At 44.9% G+C, this 24588-nt stretch overlaps 1 protein-coding gene across 2 annotated transcripts in view; it reads right to left on the minus strand.

Moving 5' to 3' along the window:
* Positions 1–24588, minus strand: part of SYNE3 (spectrin repeat containing nuclear envelope family member 3) — a 152308-nt gene that overhangs the window by 96953 nt on the left and 30767 nt on the right. The gene's annotated exons all lie outside the window — the stretch shown is intronic.

The following is a 24588-nucleotide window of genomic DNA, read 5'->3' on the forward strand; positions in this document are numbered from 1 at the left end:
CCCAGCTCAATTCAAAACACAACAAGAGTAAAAAAACGACGGAAAAATGCGTTCTGGAATGTGAACGCCGGAGAGGCGACCGCAACGCGATGAGGAATCAGCGAGGCTCCGAGGAATCGTATTTTTACAACGCCCCGTGCCGCCATTTCCCCATTCCTGCCTGGAAAGTTAAAGCTGAACTCCGGGCACAGAAACTTTAAAGTGATAACAAAGGAAATGGTTTCTTTTTTTATTTTTACCACTTCAATACCGGGCACTTTACCCCCCCCCCCCGTTCCTGCCCAGGCCAATTTTCAGTTTTCAGCGCCGTCGCACTTTGAATGACAATTACGCGGTCATGTAACACTGTACTCATATGACATTTTTATCATTTTTTTCACACAAATAGAGCTCTCTTTTGGTGGTATTTAATCACCACTGGGGGGTTTTATTTTTTGTTAAACAAACAAAGAAAAGACCAAACATTTAAAAAAAATAAAACATTTTTCTTAGTTTCTGTTATAAAATTTTGCAAACAAATAATTTTTCTAGTTCACTGATGTGCACTGATGAGGCTGCACTGATGAGGCTGCACTGATGAGGCTGCACTAATGTACACTGATGTACACTGATGAGGCTGCACTGATGTACACTGATGTGCACTGATGAGGCTGCACTGATGAGGCTGCACTGATGAGGCTGCACTAATGTACACTGATGTACACTGATGAGGCTGCACTGATGTACACTGATGTGCACTGATGAGGCTGCACTGATGTACACTGATGTGCACTGATGAGGCTGCACTGATGTTCACTGATGAGGCTGCACTGATGTACACTGATGTGCACTGATGAGGCTGCACTAATGTACACTGATGTGCACTGATGAGGCTGCACTGATGTTCACTGATGAGGCTGCACTGATGTACACTGATGTGCACTGATGAGGCTGCACTAATGTACACTGATGTGCACTGATGAAGCTGCACTAATGTACACTGATGTGCACTGATGAGGCTGCACTGATGTACACTGATGTGCACTGATGAGGCTGCACTGATGTGCACTGATGAGGCTGCCCTGATGTACACTAATGAGGCTGCACTAATGTACACTGATGTGCACTGATGAGGCTGCACTGAGGGGCACTGATCAGGCTGCACTGATAGGTTGCACTGATGTATACTGATAAGGGTGCACTGATGTACACTGATAGGGCTGCAGTAATATGCCCTGATGAGGCTGCACTGATGTACACTGATGAGGCTGCACTGATGTACACTGATGAGGCTGCACTGTTGGGCACTGATGAGGCTGCACCGATGTGCACTCATGAGGCTGCACTGATGGGCACTGATGAGGCTGCACCAATGTGCACTCATGAGGCTGCACTGATGGGCACTGATGAAGTTGCAATGATGAGGCTGCACTGATGGGCACTGATGAGGCTGCACCGACATGCACTCATGAGGCTGCACAGATGGGCACTCATGAGGCTGCACAGATGGGCACTGATGACGCTGCAATGATGAGGCTGCACTGCTGTACACTGATGAGGCTGCACTGCTGTACACTGATGAGGCTGCACTGATGGGCACTGAGGCTGCACTGATGTGCACTGATGAGGCTGCACTGATGGGCATTGATAATCAGTGCCCTGATTATAAGTGTAAACAAACTACTGATAGGTTTGCCGTTTATCGGAAATCCTTTCCTCGCACAGACACGGTGTGTAAGAAAAAGATTGCCGATAACCGGCAAGTCAGTTTACATGATCAGCTGTGATTGGCCCTTTACCCCGATCTGTGATCAGTGTCCGAAGAGCCCAGCGATCACAGAGTGAGCCCACGGAGGCCGGTCCTGGGGGGACGGACACAGTCCCAGAAAAGAAGAGTCGTGCTGTACCCGTCTATTGGCTGTAGCGTGGTAACAAACATGTTCTACTTACCTCCTCTGTGTAATGGTTTTGCACAGAGCAGCCCCGGATCCTCCTCTTCTTGTGTCCCCCCCCCGCCGATGCTCTGGGCTCCTTCCCCCTGCTGAGTGCCCCCCACAGCAAGCGGTTTGCTATGGGGGCACTTGTGCATGCTCGCTCCTGAGCCAGATCTGTGCGTCCATAGACACACAGAGCACAGTTCAGCCCCACCCCCCTAATATGTCCAACCCCCCCCCCCCACCCCCCACCCCGGCTACAGCAATTTCTACGAACCCCGATTCCCCTAACTGCCACGTACATGTGATGACATTTATATTTTTTATCATATTTAATTATTTTTAATTATTATATTTTATTTCGGCTCCCATGATGCAATGGAACATTTCCTGATTGCCGTCATTCCAGATCAGAGCAGAGCGGATGTACGCACATAGTTTGTGAGGGTGTTGGGAACAATCAATGGCGCTGTGACTGGAGTCAGGGGAAAGGAAAAGGGTTAACTGCTTGTATCTGAGCCGTTCGTTTTAAAGCAACACTCCGCTTTTTTTTTTTTAATTCCGACCTGCGTCCTATAACGCCTATTATTTTCCGGGAAGCCTGGACATGGAGTTGCTCCGTTGGGACGCGGCATACGCCTCTGCCAGTAGCTCCGTCCTCCTGCCAACTCCTCGGCTGGCGCTGTCTCTTATTTCCAGACGTTCTTCCCATTCCGCTAATCGTTGTGCGTTCGCCGCCAAGGACTCCGGACACAAAACGTACCCTCCCCCCCCCTTCCTTTGCTGTGCCGTTTAATTCTGGAATCATTTGACCTTTAATAACCTTGACCATGAAACATAAAATAAATCTGGGGGGGGGGCCTCTCTGGCGCCACCTACAGAGCAAATCACATCGAATGATTTATTAAATGCCTAATCTGCTTATACTTTTCCTTGCCTGGCTCCTCCCCCCTCATCAATGTGAGGATAACATTTTAGCCCCCATTCACACTTGTGCGACTTGTCCTTGTGACTTGGGACTGGCAAAGTCGCATGACAAGTCGCACCCCCCATGATTTCCAATGAGTGCCGATCATATCTGTGCGACTTCAAAGTAGTCCCTGCACTACTTCGGTACCGACTTTGATGCGACTTGAGGTCCATTCACCCCAAAAACGACACAGGCATTGTTTCAAATTCACGCGGCAAAGTCGTGCGACTTTCAGGTCCCTTAACTACTTGCCGACCGGCCGCCATCGTTATACGGGCGGCAGGTTGACTCCCCCTGCGCGAATCGCCGTAGCTGTCACTTTAAGGATTGTAGGGTAGCGGCGCGGCGCCGTAGAAAATGCATGTGTCCAGCAACCGCGATGTCCGCCGGAGACCTGCGATCGCTCCTCAGAGAGGCAGAACGGGGATCTGCCAATGTAAACAAACAGATCCCCGTTCTGTCAGGGGAGGAGAGAGAGATCGTCTGTTCCTAGTGATCAGGAACAGCGATTTCTCTCCTCCTCCAGTCAGTCCCCTCCCCCCCACAGTTAGAAACACCTCCCAGGGAACACATTTAACCCCTTGATCGCCCCCCCTAGTGTTAACCCCTTCCCTGCCAGTGACATTTATACAGTAATCAGTGGCTATTTTTAGCTCTGATCGCGGTATAAATGTCAGTGCTCCCAAAAAAATTTCAAAAGTGTCCGATTTGTCCGCCTCAATGTCGCAGTCCCGCTAAAAATTGCTGATCACCACCATTACTAGTAAAAAAAAAAAATATATAATAAAAATGCCATAAATCTATCCCCCTATTTTGTAGACGTGATAACTTTTGCGCAAACCAATCAATATACGCTTATTGCATTTTTTTTTAATCAAAAATATGTAGAAGAATGCATAGCGGCCTAAACTGATGAAGACATTTTTTTTGGGGGGGATATTTATTATAGAAAAAAAAAAAAAATATTGTTTTTTTTTTTTCAAAATTGTCGTTTTTTTTGGTTTATAGCGCAAGAAATAAAAACCGCAGAGGTGATCAAATACCACCAAAAGAAAGCTCTGTTTGTGGCAAAAAAAGGATGTCAATTTTGTTTAAGTACAGCGTCGCACGACCGCGCAATTGTGAGTTAAAGCGACGCAGTGCCGTATTGCAAAAAATGGCCTGGTCATAAAAGGGGGGTAAAAGCTTCCGGTCCTTAAGTGGTTAAAGAAAACTAGACATGTGCAGTTCATTTCCTTCCAAATAAATATTCAGACAAAATCTTTTCCTTATTCGGAGATTCGGATGTATCCGAATACCTCCAAAATTACAGTATAAAACCAAGTTCACCGAATGCTCCGAATAACTAAAAAAGAAATTCGTCTGAATTTTTTTTCGAAAATTCGAATTCAAATCGAATTCCGAACTGTTCACATATTTCTGAAATCAAAGACCGTGTGTGTTATTAGAAGTACCATTTCAGAAGAATGCTGTTTTTTGTTAAGCCAAAAGGTGATTTAAAGAGTCATTGTAATCATTTGATGAAGACTTTTCTTTTGTTTGTTCACTTTGCTACATTCGAATTAAAAAAAAAAAAAACATTTTCGATTAAAAAAATTCAAAATTTATCGATTCGAACGTTTCCGATCTAAAAAAAAAAAAAAAAATAGAAAAATAGAAAAAAAAAAAAGACATAATACGAATTCCGAATAGGAATCGAATTTGAACGAATCAACCGAATTTATCGAAATGAAATAACTAGATTAACTAATCTAAACTAAACGAAACACGAAAAACTAAACGAAACACTTTTTTTTTGTTTTTTGTTTTTAAATCTAAAATTTTCGATTAAAAAATTCGAAATTTATCGATTCGAACTTTTCGGATCTAAAAAAAAAAAAAAAATCGGTAAATTCGAAGAAAATTCGAAAAAAAAAAAGACATAAAACGAATACCGAATACGAATCGAATTTCAATTAATCAACCAAACGACATAACTAGATTAAGGAATCTAAAGTAAACACGTTTTTTTCATCATGCACGTGTCTAAAGAAAACTTTTCCATTTTCATTACATACCTTTTTTTAAACCCAGTGATGTCATCACTGGGTCTCTATGTTTCTCTATGCCAGTGATGGCGAACCGTCCCACCCCAGATGTTTTGGGACTACATTTCCCATGAACCTCATGCACTCTGCAGTGTAGTGGAGCATCATGGGAAATGTAGTTCCAAAACATCTGGGGTTCGCCATCACTGCTCTATGCAATGCAGGCAGATCATGGCTGGTGGGGAAAGGCCAGCAGGGGGCAGTAAAGAGCTTCCTGAAAACCTCACAGCACCGCGCCTCTGTACTCTTCTCAAGAGCCCTCAGCTATGATGCAAGCAGTGGGAGGAGTTATGCACATCTCAAAAAAAGCCTTAGCGGGAGGGTGGGTGTTTGCTTGGGCGTGGGCGTTCCTAGGCAGAATGTATTCATATGCAGACCACTGCAGGTGACGCCCACATGTGACGCTGAGCCTCCAGGATGGAAAGAACTGAAATTTAATAGATGAAAGGGGGCGGGGCCAGTGAAGTTGGGCTGAGGAGGAAAGTGCTAGATGATGCTGGTTGTCTTCCAGCCATGAAATGAGGCGGGGCTTAGCGTCACATGCTCAGAGCTATATAGCTCTGTGTGTAATCTTTATATTAATAGTTTGTTTCATCTGATGCACCAGATGGTTTCCTTACTGCACTTACCAGAGTCACCAGAGAACAGACCACAAATTGCTGTATACAGGCAGCTCCTCGTGGGAGGAGTTATGCAAATATCAAAATTTCTTGATGATTGGATGTCAGTCTGGAGGAGTGGGCGTTCCTAGGCAGGCTGAATTTGCATAGGTAACGCCCTCCGTGGGATGCTGACCCTCCATGATGGAAAGAACTGAAATCCAATGAATGAAAAGGGGGCGGGGGCGGGGCCAGGGACAGTCAGGCTGGGGAGGAAAAGACTACATGATGCTGGACGTCCTCCAGCCAGGAAATGAGGCGGGGCTCTATCTGACTTGCTGCAGCTTCTAATGCACATGGTGAGAAGCTCACAGTGTGCAGCCGGTACAACTGTGCAAGACTGAGGGGGGGTGGAGGCCCTCCCACAATTCTGCTCTCTGCCCAAGCTATATACAGCACAGTGATGATGTCACTGCTACTTTTACAAGGTAATATCTGGATTTGCAAAGATTTGCACACAAAGTGGAATAGATTTTAATCACCTCCCGCCCCCCACTATAGACGAATGCTGAGCTGCTCGCGTGCCCCCTTCAGCGGTCGCAGATCAGGGTAAAGGGCCAATCACAGCGCCCCTTTACCATGTGATAACCAGCTTGTGTAAAAAGGACATCTACACTGATTATCAGTGCAGTCCCAACAGTGCCCATCAGTGCTGCCAATCAGTGCTCATTAGTGCTGCAAATCAGTGCCCACCAGTGCTGCCAATTAGTGCCCATCAGTGCAGCCTATCAATGTCTATCAGTGTCCTTCAGTGCCACCTATCAGTGCCTCCTCATCAGTGCCCACCTGTACCGCCTCATGAGTGCCCATCAGTGTCCCCTATCAGTGCCCATCGGTGCTGCCAATTAGTGCCCACCAGTGCTGTCAATCAGTGGTCATCAGTGCTGCCAATTAGTGCTCATCAGTGCCGCCTACCAGTGACTATCAGTGCCCTTCAGTGCCACCTATCAGTGCTGTCTCATCAGTGCCACCTATCTGTGCCGCCTCATTAGTGCCCATCAGTGTCACCTATCAGTGCCCATCGTTGCTGCCAATTAGTGCTTACCAGTGCTGCCAATCAGTGCTCATTAGTGATGCCAATTAGTGCCCATCAGTGCCACCTACCAGTGACTATCAGTGCCCTTCAGTGCCACCTATCAGTGCCCATCAGTGCCTCCTCCTCAGTGCCAGCTATCAGTGAAGGAGAAAAATTACCTGTTTGCAAAATTGTATAACAAAATATGAAAAATGTTTTGTTTTCTTTTCAAATTTTTTTTTTGTCTATTTAGCAAAAAAAAAAAAAGTGGTGATTAAATAGCACCAAAATAAAGCTCTAGTTGTGTGAAAAAAATGATAAAAATGTCATGTGGGTACAGCGTTGTATGACCGCGCAATTGTCATTCAAAGTGCGACAACGCTGAAAGCTGAATATTGTCCTGGGCAGGAAGGGGGGTATAAGTGCCCGGTATTGAAGGGGTTCAATTAAAGTTTTTGTTCCTGGAGTTCACCTTTAAGTATGTATAAATGTATAACATGCCCCTTGCCTGCCTTGTATATATATATAAAGTATATATATAGAACACACCTCGGTGTTGTGTGATTGTGATGTTCTTACCCTCTCTCTCCCTCTCTCTCTCTCTCTCTCTCTCTCTTCCTCCATCTCTCTCTCTCTCTCTCTCTCCCTCTCTCTCTCTCTCTCTCTCTCTCTCTCTCTCTCTCTCTCTCTCTCTCTGCACGAAAATATTCCGGTGGTGGTGAGAAGTCTGCAGAACATTTGCAGCGCTCAGCAGAGAGAAGAGGGAATTCCTCGCTGGACTTCCTGTGACTCACTTTCCCCGCAGCCCCGCAGCCCCGCCGTTTCCTCTGGTTAGTCACGAGAGTCGTAATAAATTTATAACTACATCTGGATTTTATTCATCTATAGCAGGGGGGGATGGGCTGCGAGAGAACTTCTCTACAAAGATGTCCCTGTCTTATAAACAACCTGATTTTATTTCTGGGGTGCAGATCAGGTGACCTCTAAAACCCGGCACACGGAGTTATATTGGGGTTGATTTACTAAAACTGCAAAATTTGCCTTCTCACTTCAATACCAGGCACTTTTACCCCCTTCCTGCCCAGGCCATTTTTTCCATTTTCAGAGCTGTCACACTTTGAATTGCGTGGTCATGCAACACTGTACCCAAATGTCATTTTGAAAATTTAATTTGCACAAATAGAGCTTTCTTTTGGTGTTATTTAATCACCACCGGGTTTTTTTTTTTTTTTTGCTAAACAAAAATAGACTGAATTTTTTTTTTTTAATGCGTTTTTCTTAGTTTCTGTTATATAAGTTTGCAAACAAATAATCATTATTTATAAATTTAGATCAAAATGTATTCTGCTACATTTCTTATGGCATGAAAGGAAGCCATCCATTGTGTACAACTGCCATGTGACCTGCTGTGATTGGTCACACTGGTCACATGATACTAGGAGCGATCCCTTCCTGGGACATGGATTTCCCCTCTGACTGCAGCCTGCCCTGACCTTTGCCTGGATAACAGATGCTACTTATTGCAGCCTGCCCTGACCTTTGAGGATAATGGATTATACTACTTACTGCCACCTGTCCTGACCCTTGCCTGGACAACAGAATTTGCTATTCATTGCTGCCTGCCCTGACCTTAACCTGGATAGCGGAATAAGCTAATGACTGCTGCCTGTCATGACCCGTGTCTGGATAACAGATCATGCTACTTATTGCAGCCTGCCCTGACATTAGCATGGATAACAGAATATGCTATTGACCGCTGCCTGCCCTGATCCTTGCCTTGGTAACAGATTATGCTACTAATTGCAGCCTGCTCTGACCTTAGACTGGATAGAGGAATATGCTATTGACTGCTGCCTGCCCTGACCCTTGCCTGGATAACAGATTATGCTACTAATTGCAGCCTGCTCTGACCTTAGCCTGGATAGCAGAATATGCTATTGACTGCTACCTGCCCTGACCTTGCCTGGATAACAGATCATGCTATTAATTGCAGCCTGCTCTGACCTTAGCATGGGTAACAGAATATGCTATTGACTGCTGCCTGCCCTGACCTTAGCCTGGATAGCAGAATATGCTATTGATGGCTGCCTTCCCTGACCTTGCCTGGATAACAGTTTATACTACTTATTGCAGCCTTCCATGACCTTTGAGGATAATGGATTATGCCACCTGCCCTGACCTTTGCCTGAACAACATAATTTGCTATTCATTGCTGCCTGCCCTGACCTTACACCTGGATAGCGGAATAAGCTAATGACTACTGCCTGTCCTGACCCTTGCCTGGATAACAGATTATGCTACTGATTGCACTCTTCCCTGAGATTAGCATGGATAACAGAATATGCTATTGACTGCAGCCTGCCCTGACCTTAACCTGGATAATGGAATATGCTATTGACCGCTGCCTGCCCTGATACTTGCCTTGGTAACAGATTATGCTACTAATTGCAGCCTGCTCTGATCTTAGCATGGATAACAGAATATGCTATTGACTACTGCCTGTCCTGACCCTTGCCTGGATAACAGATTATGCTACTAATTGCAGCCTGCTCTGACCTTAGCCTGGATAACGGAATATGCTATTGACTGCTGCCTGCCCTCACCTTGCCTGGATAACAGATTATGCTACTTTCTGCAGCCTGCCCTGACCTTTGCCTGGATAATGGTTTACGCTACTGATTGCTGTCTTGCCTGTCCATAACTGGTATAATAGAATACACTGTTAAACACTGCCTGCCCAGACCCTGCCTTGGCTGCCACCTCAAACCACCTGCTAGCCCAGCCCAGCACTTGCCCTGGTCAGACCTGCACTCAGCACCTTTCTTGTACATGGTCTCCTCCGAACAATCTGACACGGTACATATACTCACCCACTCTCTAGAAGTCTCACAATTTTTGCAATAAAGAACACAAATAGGAAGAACATAATTTAAGAACTCTTCTACGTGAAGCATGGTGGAGTGTTTTCTTCCTGAACCTCTTACGCCGGCCAGTCTGGCGTGGGACACTCTGAGGTTCTCCTGGGACAGTCTAGACTGGTGGCACTTGACACATGGCATGTATAGCAGACCCGGGGGTGACAACACGTGTTCTGACAGCGAGAGTGAATCCTGCAGCTGCTGGCCTGGAGAGGAGGAGGTGCTCCGCTCAACCACAGTTCAGTGATATACCCAGATGGTGATTGACAGAAGCCACACAGCGGCTGAGATGACCCATTACCTGGATCTCTCAGCCAAGCATGCCTGGACAGATCCCAAGTCTGGATTATAGTTCACTAATTGTTTTGCTTGTCTACAGCTAATGAGAGCAACTCCAGGCACCAGTATGAACCTCCCAGAGGTCCATGGAACAACATGCCTGGAAGTGGTTGTAAAGGCAGAAGGTGCATTCTATGCATTAAGATAAAAAGCCTTCTGTGTGCAGCATCCCCTCCTCAGCACCCACTAATACTTACCTGAGCCCCATCTGGATCTAGCGGTGTTGCATGAGAGACTTGGCTGTCCAGGACTCCCCCCCACTCAATGGCTGAGACAGCAGTGCAGCGCCATTAGCTCCTGCTAATGTAAATCAAAGTCAGTGAGCCAATGGGGAGCGAAAGGGGGCGGGGCGGGGTGGATCCATGTCTGAATGGACACAGGGAGCTGTAGCTCAGCTCAGGCGCCCCCATAGCAAGCTGCTTGTTGTGGGGGCACTCAATAGGAGGGAGGGGCCAGGAGCACCGAAGAGCAGTGGCGTTGGGAAGGGGGGGCTGAGGGGGGCTGGAGCCCTGAGTGGGCCCCCAAAAGGCCCCAGGTATCGGGCATTCACAACTCTATTATTAGCCTCGAGCCCGAGCGGGGAGCGATCTGACTCCGAGCGCGGCCGAGTGACATAGCAGGTCCCGCCTTCTGGAGCCCGCAGCGCCTATGATGGACGTCCCACTGATCCAATGCCGGGACCGCGGGACGTGTGACGTCCATCATAGGCGCTGTAGGCTCCAGAAGGCGGGAATTACAATGCGGCTGCGTCACTATGAGAAGATCCCCACTCGGCGCTCGGGCGGGCGGCTCTCCTCTTCTGGCTCTGCCTGCTGTATACTGGGAATGGCGCGTGGCACACTACAGCTGAGCTGCAGGAGGAGGTCACCTGAAGTCTGGTCAGGTAAATCAGTGTATGTCGGTAGGTTAATGTGTGTCAGGTATGTCAGGTAGGTCAGTGTGTGTCAGTGCATGTCAGTGTGTGTCAGGCAGGTCAGTGTGTGTCAGGTAGGTCAGTGTATATCAGGTAGGTTAGTGTATGTCAGGTAGGTCAGTGTATGTCAGGTAGGTCAGTGCGTGTCAGTGTGGGTCAGGTAGGTCAGTGTATGTCAGGTAGGTCAGTGTGTGTCAGGTAGGTCAGTGTGGGACAGGTAGGTCAGTGTATGTCAGGTAGGTCAGTGTGTGTCAGGTAGGTCAGTTATGTCAGGTAGGTCAGTGCGTGTCAGTATGGGTCAGGTAGGTCAGTGTGTGTCAGGTAGGTCAGTGTGTGTCAGTGCATGTCAATGTGTGTCAGGTAGGTCAGTGTGTATCAGTGAATGTCAGTGTGTGTCAGGTAGGTCAGTGTAATAGTCAGTGTGGGTAAGGTAGGTCAGTGTAATGGTCAGTGTGGGTCAGGTAGGTCAGGTAGGTCAGTGTAATGGTCAGTGTGGGTCAGGTAGGTCAGTGTGGGTCAGGTAGGTCAGTGTAATGGTCAGTGTGGGTCAGTTAGGTCATTGTAATGGTCAGTGTGGGTCAGGTAGGTCAGTGTGGGTCAGGTAGGTCAGTGTAATGGTCAGTGTGGGTCAGGTAGGTCAGTGTGGGTCAGGTAGGTCAGTGTAATGGTCAGTGTGGGTCAGGTAGGTCAGTGTAATAGTCAGTGTGGGTCAGGTAGGTCAGTGTAATGGTCAGTGTGGGTCAGGTAGGTCAGTGTAAGTCAGGTAGGTCAGTGTAATGGTCAGTGTGGGTCAGGTAGGTCAGTGTGTCAGGTAGGTGAGTTTAGTGGTCAGCATTGATAGGCACTAGGGATGAGCTGAACACCCCCCGGTTCAGTTCGCAGCAGAACATGCGAACAGGCAAAAAGTTTGTTCGAACACCATTAAAGTCTATGGGACACGAAGGTGAGTAATCAAAAGTGCTAATTTTAAGGGTTAATATGCAAGTTATTGTCATAAAAAGTGTTTGGGGACCCGGGTCCTGCCCCAGGGGACATGTCTCAATCCAAAAAAAAGTTTTAAAAACGGACGTTTTTTCGGGAGCAGTGATTTTAATAATGCTTAAAGTGAAACAATAATCCTTTAAATATCGTACCTGGGGGGTGTCTATAGTATGCCTGTAAAGTGGTGCGTATTTCCCGTGTTTAGAACAGTCCCTGCACAAAATGACATTTCTAAAGGAAAAAAAGTCATTTAAAACTACTCGCGGCTAAAATGAATTGTTGGGTCTCGGCAATACCGGGTGACCCCGCCCCTCTCTGACACCCCGGGAAAGCCATGGGGAAGTCCCTGTGAGCCAGAGGGGGGCGGAGTCAGCCAGGTACGCCACCGCGTGGCCCTGCTCTCAGTTATATAAGACCTGTCACTTGCGAGGAAGCGTCAGATGGCGGGAGCCTCCCATGGAGGCGGATCGGTGGTGTTTTTTTTTTGGTCTGTTGGCAGGGCCATAGAAGAAGATGAATGGACTTCCGTGGGACATTTTTATTCTTTTATTTTGTAATAAAGGACTTGTCCCAAGGTGTGTCTTGTGGTTTTCTAACATTTTGACACTTTTTTTGTGAGAGATCTGAAAATGGCTGTGCACCGACGCTCCCCCATCCAACCTGATGGCGCTTGAGAGGTCCTGCAAAGAAGAATGGGAGAAACTGCCCAAAAATAGATGTGCCGAGCTTGTAGCATCATACTCAAAAATACTTGAGGCTCTAATTGGTGCCAAAGGAGCTTCACCAAAGTATTGAGCAAAGGCTGTGATACTTATGTACATGGGAGGAGCCTGTGATACTTCTGTACATGGGAGGAGCCTGTGATACTTCTGTACATGGGAGGAGCCTGTGATACTTCTGTACATGGGAGGAGCCTGTGATACTTATGTACATGGGAGGAGCCTGTGATACTTATGTACATGGGAGGAGTCTGTGATACTTCTGTACATGGGAGGAGCCTGTGATACTTCTGTACATGGGAGGAGCCTGTGATACTTATGTACATGGGAGGAGCCTGTGATACTTATGTACATGGGAGGAGCCTGTGATACTTCTGTACATGGGAGGAGCCTGTGATACTTATGTACATGGGAGGAGCCTGTGATACTATGTACATGGGAGGAGCCTGTGATACTTATGTACTGGGGAGGAGCCTGTGATACTTATGTACATGGGAGGAGTCTGTGATACTTATGTACATGGGAGGAGCCTGTGATACTTATGTACATGGGAGGAGCCTGTGATACTTATGTACTGGGGAGGAGCCTGTGATACTTATGTACTGGGGAGGAGCCTGTGATACTTATGTACATGGGAGGAGCCTGTGATACTTATGTACATGGGAGGAGCCTGTGATACTTATGTACATGGGAGGAGCTTGTGATACTTATGTACATGGGTGGAGCCTGTGATACTATGTACATGGGAGGAGCCTGTGATACTTATGTACATGGGAGGAGCCTGTGATACTTATGTACTGGGGAGGAGCCTGTGATACTTATGTACATGGGAGGAGTCTGTGATACTTATGTACATGGGAGGAGCCTGTGATACTTATGTACATGGGAGGAGCCTGTGATACTTATGTACATGGGAGGAGCCTGTGATACTTATGTACTGGGGAGGAGCCTGTGATACTTATGTACATGGGAGGAGCCTGTGATACTTATGTACATGGGAGGAGCCTGTGATACTTATGTACATGGGAGGAGCCTGTGATACTTATGTACATGGGAGGAGCCTGTGATACTTATGTACATGGGAGGAGTCTGTGATACTTATGCACATGGGAGGAGCCTGTGATACTTATGTACATGGGAGGAGTCTGAGGAGCCTGTGATACTTATGTACATGGAAGGAGCCTGTACATGGGAGGAGCTTATGTACATGGGAGGAGCCTGTGATACTTATGTACATGGGATTTTTTTGTTTTTAATAAATATGCAAAGATATCAAACAAACTTCTTTCACATTGTCATTACGGGGGATTGTCCATTTTGGAATAAGACTGTAACATAACAAAATGTGGAAAAAGTGAAGCGCTGTGAATACTTTCCGGATGCACTGTTTAATGTTTAGGGGTTCTAAGTAATTTTTACATGTAGGAGTGAAGTGTCAGAATCGGCCCGGATATGAAGTGGTTAAAGGAGATAAGCAGGCTGCCATTGCCAAATGCCTTCCTAAAATGCCACTTGTCTGGAAATGATGCGGATCCAGAGTCACGGCTCAGGATCAAATATTGCAGTTCATGTGTTCTGACTTTGATATGACTTCACTTGCTGCTTGCTTGTTCTGGGTCACATTGCAAATCCTCGTCCTGCTCAATCTGACTGCAGGGCCTCTTCACTGCTCCAAAAAAACATTTTCTAATTTTTCTCAAAGCAAGCGACAAATAGCGAGAAGCCCGAGAACGACCGATCACATATCATGCGACAATCACGGTTTAGCTGCTACAATGTTTCTGACACTTTAAGGATCAAGTTTAATCCCGGAACAAATTTTCCGAGTGAAATTTCCCACAACTGAGCTGGCGGGAGGATCATTGTCAGTGGATTTAGAGGAATTATCCATAGTGTGTGCTGCTTACAGGAGGAAAAACAGAGCGCAAAACGTATCCCAACAGATCCCAACGTTCCAAAATACACAAAAGACTTAAAAAAAGAAGACATTTTAGATAGAGCGGGTCTACAGATTCCTAGTGCCGGGAGATCTGTGCTGATCCAACAAAGCAACCATTCATGAAACTGAGGAACATCTTTAGAAGATTCTAAAAGAGAGGGGACTTTATGACTTGATGTCACTCATCAGGAGCAAGCGTGTACACTGCAAGATATCTATGTAATGATATATTGTGCATTTCTAGTTGATCTATTATAGACACAGGTGTATATAAAAAAAAAAGAAAAAAAAAAAGGGAAAAAAAAAAGGAAAAAAAAAAGAAGGAAAAATAAAATAAAAAAGTAGGAAAAAAAAAATCAGGAGCAAGCCCGTACTGTAATGATATCTCTGCAAGATATCTCTGTAATGATATATTGTGCATTTCTAGTTGGTCTATTATAGTCACAGGTGTATATAAAAAAAAAAAAAAAAAAGAAAAAAAAGGAAAAAAAAAAGAAGGAAAAAATAAAATAAAAAAGAAGGAAAAAAAAAGAAGAAGAAGAAAAAAAAATCAGGAGCAAGCGTATACACTGCAAGATATCTCTGTAATGATATATAGTGTACATTTCTAGTTGGTCTATTATAGTCACAGGTGTATATAAAAAAAAGAAAGAAGAAAAAAGGGAAAAAAAGGAAAAAAAAAAAAGAACGAAAAAATAAAATAAAAAAGAAGGTAAAAAAAAAAGAAGAAAAAAAAAGATCAGGAGCAAGCATGTACACATGCAAGATATCTCTGTAATGATATATTCTGCATTTCTAGCTGGTCTATTATAGCCACAGGTGTGAAAAATATACAAAAAAAAAAAAAAAAAAAAAAAAAAGAAAGAAAGGAAAAAAGAAAAAACAAGGAAAGAAAAGAAAATAGATTTTTAAAAATATTTTTCACACCTGAAAACGCTGTTCAAACCACACATGTGAGGTATCCCCGCGATCGTTAGAGCGAGAGCAATAATTCTAGCCCTAGACCTCCTCTGTATCTCAAAATTGATAAACTGTGGACATTTTTAAAGAAGATTTTTAAGGGTCAACATTTGTCGCCATTCCACGAGCGGGTGCAATTTTGAAGCCTGACATGTTGGGTATCTATTTACTCGGTGTAACATTATCTTTCACAACAAAACATAACATTATTTTTTTATTCACAAAAATTGAGTTTGTAAGAGTGCTGCGCAAATACAGTGTGACATAAAGTATTGCAACAACCTCCATTTTATTCTCTAGGGTGTCTGAAAAAAATATATATAATGTTTGGAGGTTCTAAGTAATTTTTTTAGCAAAAAAAAAAAAGATTTTAACTTGTAAACAACAAGTTTGAAAAATACACAAGGTCCTTAAGTGGTAAATAAAGACAAAAGCAGATCATTTTTAGAGAGCTACAATGAGCAAAAATTGAGAGTTTTTATTTGGCGATAAAACGCTGATCAATCATTTCATAGCGATATTAATTTCACCAAAATCGCCTCCATCTTGCCATGATTTGACTAACGCAAGGCCAATCCAGCAGAAACGACACGGGATGGATTTATTTTCCCATTCTGCAAACGCGATCCTAAAAACTCCATTACTCCAGACAAAGAGAAGTTGGAGGAGGAGCTGCGGTGGAGACATTAGAGTGTCAGCTCTTGTCGGTAAGAAACAGATGTGACTGGTTCTATACATTCTATAGAGTGCTTCGGAATATGTTGGTGCTGTGAAATAAATAATAGCCGCCATTGTCTCCTCTACATGTTGTTTCTCTTCAATATGTGATTAGAGTTGCGTGCAAAACGAAAAAAAAAAAAAAACACTCCCCGCCCCCGCACAGCGTCTAAGCCGCCCGCCATTTCTTGTGACAGTCAATTAAGGTTTTAGCATAATCACAGGGATTACAGAGGCTTCTTGTGTAATGTGGGTGAGACCAGACATCCCCCCCCCCGGCGTGTGAGACCGATTAACACCGAACGTGCCACTTTCCCGAGCAGGACGCAGCTGTGCCCAAGACACGCATAATGAAGACACAGACAGGTCCGGGGTAATCAGCACACAACCTGAAGGCAACCAATTCTTCTAGGCATTAACCACTTCAGCCCCAGAAGATTTACCCCCCCCTCCCCCCTCCCTTCATGACCAAGCCATTTTTTGCAATACGGCACTGCGCAGACAATTGCGCGGTCGTGCCAAATAAAATTGGTGTCCTTCTTTCCCCACAAATAGAGATTTCTTTTGGTGTTATTTGATCACCTCTGCGGTTTTTATTTTTTGCGCTATAAACAAAAAAAGAGCGACAATTTTGAAAAAAAAAAACAAAAAACAATATTTTTCTTTTTTCTGCTATAAAACACACAAAAATAGAAATAAAAGAAAATAAATAAAAATTAAAAAAAAAAAAAAATCTAATTTCTTCATCAATAACTGATTAGGAATTAGATTTTTAAAATTTTTTATATGTATTCTGCTACATATTTTTGGTAAAAAAAAATCCCAATAAGTGTATATTGATTGGTTTGCACAAAAGTCATCACGTCTACAAACTATGGGATAAATTTATGGAATTCTTATTTATTTTTTTTTGTACTAGTAATGGTGGCGATCAGCGATTTTTAACTGGACTGTGACACTGCGGCGGACAAATCGGACACCTAACTGACACTTTTGACACTTTTCAGGGACCAGTGACACTAATACAGTGATCAGTGCTAAAAATAAATATGCACTGTCACTGCACCAATGACACTGGCAGGAAAGGGGTTAACATTAGGGGCGATCAAAGGGTTAAATGTGTTCCTAGGGAGAGCTTGCTAACTGTGTGTGGGGGGGGAGGTGTTTTGATTGGGGGAAGACAGAGATCCGCGTTCCTGCTTAGCAGAAACACAAGATCTCCATCTTTCCCTCTGGCAGAACGGCAATCTGCCATGTCCAAAGTCCGGGCCCACGGGCCAATTGCGGCCCGCGTTCTGGTTTCAAATGGCCCCACTGGTAATTTGGCTCTATATATATCTTTTGTGGCCCCCAACAAATCCCCCAGCGCCGCGGGGGGCCACAAAAGATTAATACGCCGATTCCTGCTGTCTCTGAGTGGAAGGAGGGGATGGGTGCCGCCAGGTTACACAGAACGGCGATCTCCTGAATACCTGGCGATCAGTCACACATAGTCCCGCCTCCTGGCCCAGGACTGGACCACTGTTCTGTCTATCCCAAGCGGATCTGTGTGTGACTGATCGCCGAGTACACGGGAGATCGCAGCACTGTGTAGCCCCGCACTGACGAGGCTGCAGATGAGCAAGGATGTGTAGGCGGCATTAATTTACAGTGGTGAGGCGGCATTCATGGGCAATGTGCAGGCTGCATTCATGGGCAATGGAAAGGCTACTGATGGGCACTGTGCAGGCTGCATTAATGGGCAATGGAAAGGCTGCTGATGGGCAAAGTGCAGGCTGCGTTCATTGGCAATGGAAAGGCTGAGGATGGGCAATGTGCAGGCTACATTCATGGGCAATGTGTAGGCTGCTGATGGGCAATGTGCAGGCTGCATTAATGGGCAATGGAAAGGCTGCTGATGGGCACTGTGCAGGCTGCATTCATTGGCAATGGAAAGGCTGAGGATGGGCAATGTGCAGGCTGCATTCATGGGCAATGAAAAGGCTGCTGATGGGCAATGTGCAGGCTGCATTAATGGGCAATGGAAACGCTGCTGATGGGCACTGTGCAGGCTGCATTAATGGGCAATGGAAAGGCTGCTGATGGGCAAAGTGCAGGCTGCATTCATGGGCAATGGAAAGGCTGCTGATGGGCACTGTGCAGGCTACAATAATTTGTAATGGAGAAGCTGCTGATGGGCAATTGAGAGGCTGCTGATGGGCAATGTGCAAGCTGCATTAATAGGCAATGGAGAGTCTGCAGATGGGCACTGATTAGGCTGCATTGATGAGCAATGGAAAGGCTGCTGATGGGCAATGTGCAGGCTGCATTAGTGGGCAATGGAGAGGCTGCTGATGGGCAATATGCAGGCTGCATTAATTTGCAATGGAGAAGCTGCTGATGGGCAATTGAGAGGCTGCTGATGGGCAATGTGCAGGCTGCATTAGTGGGCAATGGAGAGGCTGCTGATGGGCACTGATTAGGCTGCATTAATGGGCACTGACCCTTATTTTGCTTCACAGTTCTTTATTTAAAATTTAAGTTTTTTCCTGAAACTTTTAAAATGAAGGTGCGTGTTATACGTCGATAAATATGGTATATCCAAATAATACGCCCGAGCTCATCCTTAGTCCTGAGCGGCACTCAGGGATTCATTGGGGGCCACAAATGATATATATATATCCAAATAACACGCCCGAGCTCATCTCTTCACCACACACAGCCGCAAAGGCAAGAGACTTTTTGTTGGGCCGTGTATTAGTGCTCGAATGAACACACTTTTAGACCGAATTTTAATGGTTCAAAGAATGTCAGGCAAAATGGTCAGCCCTCACGCATGTTCACTTCATCAAATCTGGCCCTCTTTAAAAAAAGCCAGAAGGCTCCACCCACTACAGAAAACGACAGTAGGGGGCGGAGACAAGACTAGTCACCCTGCACAATGAGAGAGCAGAACTGTGGAACTGTGGAACTCAAGCCTCACCCACTACAGAAAACTACAAGAGGGGGTGGAGACAAGTCACCCTGCACAAGAAGGAAGAAGAGCTGTGGGAGGGCATCAGCAGGCCCCACCCACTACAGAAAACTACAGTAGGGGGCGGAGACAAGACCAGTCATCCTGCACAAGGAGAGAGCAGAGCGGTGGGATGGGTCCCTCAAGCACCACCTACTAAAGAAAACTGCAAGAGGGGGCGGAGACAAGACCAGTCACCATGAACAAGGGGAGAGCAGAGCTGTGGGAGGGGCGGCCCAGCAGGCCCCACCCACTACAGAAAACTACAGGAGGGGGCTGAAACAAGACCAGTCACCCTGCACAAAGAGAGAGCAGAACTGTGGGCTGGGTCCCTCAAACCCCACCCACTATAGAAAACTACAAGAAGGGGTGGAGACAAGACCAGTCACCCTGCACAAGAAGAAAGCAGAGCTGTGGGAGGGGCCCAGCAGGCCCCACTCACTAAAAAAACAACAGGAGGGGCGGAGACAAGACCAGTCATCCTGCACAAGGAGAGAGCAGAGTTGTGGGATGGGTCCCTCAAGCCCCACCTACTAAAGAACACTGCAAGAGGGGGCGGAGACAAGACCAGTCACCCTGAACAAGGGGAGAGCAGAGCTGTGGGAGGGGCCCAGCAGGCCCCACCCACTACAGAAAAGGACAGTAGGGGGTGGAGACAAGACCAGTCACCCTACACAAGGAGAGAGCAGAGCTGTGGGATGGGTCCTTCAAGCCCCACCCACTATAGAAAACTACAAGAGGGGGTGGAGACAAGTCACCTTGCACAAGGAGAAAGCAGAGCTGTGGGAGGGGCCCAGCAGGCCCCACCCACTACAGAAAACGATAGTAGGGGGCGGAGACAAGACCAGTCGCCCTGAACAAGGAGAGAGAGCAGAGATGTGGGAGGGGCCCAGTAAAAAGTGGTGCATCATAACGCACCCGCAGTTTACATCTGTAAGTTGGGGTGCGCCGCAACGCAAGTGCCATCTACCTGCACTACCTGGGTGCCTGTCTGCACTCAGTGTCACGTATTCCCATAGGTTGCAGTAACGTGCAGTAAAATGTGTGTTTTCCCGCAACGCGTTGGTGTGAATGAGCCCCAAGCACGGAATATTTCGTTCTCTCACACGGCAGGCAGGAGGTTTGGAAGATACAAAGTAGCTAATTATAGATTCTGTTCATAGGAAGTCATTTCCCGTCCTCCCGACAGAGGCAGAAATGTCAGAGGACAATGCAGCAAATGTTACATTGTGCAAACAGAGAGATTCCAGACAGAATGGAAATGTCACGGTGAAGCCGGTTGGGGAGGTGGGGGAGGGGAGGGGGGGGTCTGGTGCTTTCTTTGCTGCTTTGTTACTTGATTAGCAACTCGGTAGAAGGGGATGAGTGAAGCGGGCAAAGTTACGTTTGTAGGAGAACCTCACGGGAAGTCGGTGAACCTCCAATGGACACGACCATATTTGGGCGATGATGTCACCTGGGATTCCCGGCTGGCTGGGGCGACCGCCTCTCAATGCCGGATCTCTGATCAGTTTGTTCACAAGCAGCAGACAGGGATTGGCGTGTTGTGTGATCGACTGAACGAATACGGTCGCTGTTATTGTAGTTCAGAACACAGGCTGGGTTCCTGTCCCCATAGATTGTACATTGCTGTACCCTCCGAATGATCTTCATTTCTGCAGCCGCCGAAACGCGTTGGTGGTTTTATATGACTTTTTTTTTTTTACCAACATTTAAATCATCTTGGCCTTTCTTTTATCCAATTTTGGTCTGCTGCTCCTTTCTGTATTTCTAAATTGAGCAATGAGACAGTTTTGGGTTCAGCCCGAACCTTTGCTCATCTCTATTTGTGACTTGGTGCTGAGGAAATGCTTCCTGACATCGATCAGCCCCTGATGCAGCTACTCACCTTGTGACTTGGTACAAAGTTACAATGTACAGTCTGATCACTGGGGGAGGGGAGAGTGAGGAAATGACTACTCCTGCTTCTACAAAGTTACAATGTACAGTCTGATCACTGGGGGAGGGGAGACTGAGGGAATGCCCCCTCCTCCTTCTACAAAGTTATAATGTACAGTCTGATCACTGGTGGAGGGAGACTGAGGAAATGCTTCCTCCCCCTTCTACAAAGTTACAATGTACAGTCTGATCACTGGGGGAGGGGAGACTGAGGAAATGCTTCCTCCTCCTTCTCCAAAGTTACAATGTACAGTCTGATCACTGGGGGGAGGGGAGAATGAGGAAATACCTCCTCTTCCTTCTCCAAAGTTACAATGTACAGTCTGATCACTGGGGGGAGGGGAGACTGAGGAAATACCTCCTCCTCCTTCTACAAAGTTACAATGTACAGTCTGATCACTGGGGGAGGGGAGACTGAGGAAATACCCCCTCCTCCTTCTACAAAGTTACAATGTACGGTCTGATTACTGGGGAGGGGAGACTGAGGAAATGACTCCTCCTCCTTCTACAAAGTTACAATGTACAGTCTGATCACTGGGGGAGGGGAGACTGAGGAAATGACTCCTCCTCCTTCTACAAAGTTACAATGTACGGTCTGATTACTGGGGGAGGGGAGACTGAGGAAATGACTCCTCCTCCTTCTACAAAGTTACAATGTACAGTCTGATCACTGGGGGAGGGGAGACAGAGGAAATGCTTCCTCCTGCCTGCAGCAGACTGATGACATAATCTCAGCCTGGGCATAACCACTGACACCTGGAAGTAAGGAATGGCCACTTAAAATGTATTACAATAGTAATAAGTAATGCTAAAGTGCTGAAGTGAAATAAGTTATGTGAGAATATATTAAAAGATGCCCAAATAATAAAGCTGCAATTAATATGTGAACTACACAAATACGTGAATAAGTAAAATAAATAATTGCTCTGTTATTAACCAATTAATATCACACTGGGTGCAAAAAATAAATAAATAAAAATCCCCCAAAAAAAACAATATATGTTTAAATATGAAAATATTTGGGTATAAGTGAATATGTGTAATTAAATAAACCTTTTCTAAATAAATACAGTGAATAAATAGGTCTATATAATATAGTCCACTGCTAGTAATACAAGTAGGAATCTTCTTAGCAAGACCGGTACTTTAAAACCAAGCTTGGGTGAATGACGGCGAATTCAGTAGTACTGTTCTCCTGCCGGTACTAAATGGTGATAAGCCCCACTCTCACAGGCCATCCATGATATGTGAAATAGAAACAAGAAACAAGACCATTGCGCAGGACTTTAACCACGGTAATATGATGTATTGCAAAATAATTTCACTCACGTATCGCCGCTTCAAAAAGATCGCATTGAAAATGTATGGTCAGCTGCATTCAGCTACGAGCTGAGAACTCCTCATCCGCCTCCACTGTACACACACACACAGACACCGCTGGTACTGCTGAGAACGTCACAGGCTCCTCCTCCCGACGCGTTGCGCCACCAGACACGTGACTTTTTCAAGGGTGCTCATGTGACCTCCCTGAGCGATACTTATAGTATGTGTACTGGTTGCCACGGGAACCCCGGGAGTCCATGCATCATCATACCATTGAAACGATCTTAAGAATGCATATTTTGAATTACTAAACACAACGGCATTTCATTTATTTACATACACAGACTGACACTAACCTTCTTTAATACAAGATTAACATTTTACTTAGGCTGAATAAGTGTATGAAAGCGGGCTAATAGCCTTAGCCATACCTACTACTTAAAACTTCTGAAATAAACGATGTAAACAGGTGTGAAAGAACTTCCCCATCAAGGCTAATGAAAAAATTAAAAAAAAAATTGAAAAAAATGAAAAAAACGTTTTATATAGCCCGCTATACCAATTGCAATAAACCGCAATAAATCTTATTTATTAAAAACAGAATTAAGATAAAATACAAATAGATATAAACATAAAAATTAAATATATATATATATATATATCTAAATATTAGTTAAAATCCAGGAGAAAAAAAAAATATATATATATATATATATATACACGATTACACATATGTATAAAAACTTTTTTTTTAAATTATGAAGTTTAAAAATTATGAAGTTTAAAAATCCGCTATAAAGCAATAAAGATCAAACTCTATGTTCAACCCCATTGGCATGCGTGTACCCATATTGTATATCCATTTGGATTCTTGTTTACTTAGTTCCCTTATCCGATTACTGCCCCGCCAATGGGGTTTATATTTTTCTATCGCCCAAAATTTTAATAGTGCTGGATTTTTTTCATGGCATATTGAAAAATGGAGGGAAACACTGTGCTTTGGATAGCTTTTGATAATGTTTTGTATGTGTTCCCTAATGCGCTTCCACATCGGTCGTTTCGTTCTTCCCACATACTGTAATGAGCACGGGCATTGTAATACATACACCACCCCCTCAGTCCTGCAGGTCATAAAATCTTTGATATCCTGTGCTGTTGTTGGTCGATTTAAAATTGGTGCATTTTTGACCATTTTGTTTGGTGTTCTTACATGCATAGCACCGCTTGCAGGAATAAAAACCTTTCCTTTGGAAGAAAGTCAATTCTTGTGATTTTTTAGGGGGGGTCAAGGACATTTTTGGCAATTACCCTGTTTCCCCCGAAAATAAGACCTAGCGTGATTGTCGGAGATGGCAGCAATATAAGCCCTACCCCCCAAACAAGCCCTAGTTAAAGTCCTTGTAGGTCTTATTTTCAGTGTAGGGCTTATTTTTGGGGAAACAGGGTAGGGCTTATTTGGGGGGTAGGGCTTAAATTGCAGCCATCACTGACAATCACGCTAGGTCTTATTTTCGGGGAAACAGGGTATGTCTCTTAACGTGGGTGCCCTCCTGTAAACAAATTGTGGTTTTTCTGGTAACATTTTACGTAATTGTTGATCAGCTAAAAGAAGTGGCCAGTGTTTTTTTAAAAATACGTTCAATCTGTCGATGTTGAATATTAAAATCCATAATCATTGGAACACCTTGATGTTGTGTTTGTTTTTTCGGTTTCTCTTGAATTAATTCATCCCTTGTAATGTCCGACACCTCTTGAATTTTTTCCTTAATGAAATCCTTATTGCAACCCTTTGGATAAACTTGTCCCCAACTTCATTTGCTTGTTCCAGATATGTACTTATATCTGTACAATTTCTTCTCAAACGTATAAATTGCCCCTTTGGTATGTTTATAAGCCAGGGGTCAAAGTGGCAGCTATCTACAGGTATAAAACTATTTCTTTCGAATGGTTTAAAAAAAAAGTTTTTGTTATGATTCCATTGGTGGTCAATTCTATATCCAAATCCAGAAATTGTATTGCTTTTTTACTCACTTCATAGGTTAATTTTATGTTTTTTTCATTTCTATTAAGTTTCTCCAGGAATTCTATAAGTGGTTTTTCTTCTACGTTCCACAGCATTATACAGTCATCAATAAATCTTCTGTACATACCGTATTTATCGGCGTATAACACGCACCCCAAGTTTAAGAGAGAATTTTAAGGAAA

Source organism: Aquarana catesbeiana, linkage group LG13, assembly GCF_042186555.1.
Source record: "Aquarana catesbeiana isolate 2022-GZ linkage group LG13, ASM4218655v1, whole genome shotgun sequence".
Classification (NCBI taxonomy): domain Eukaryota; kingdom Metazoa; phylum Chordata; class Amphibia; order Anura; family Ranidae; genus Aquarana; species Aquarana catesbeiana.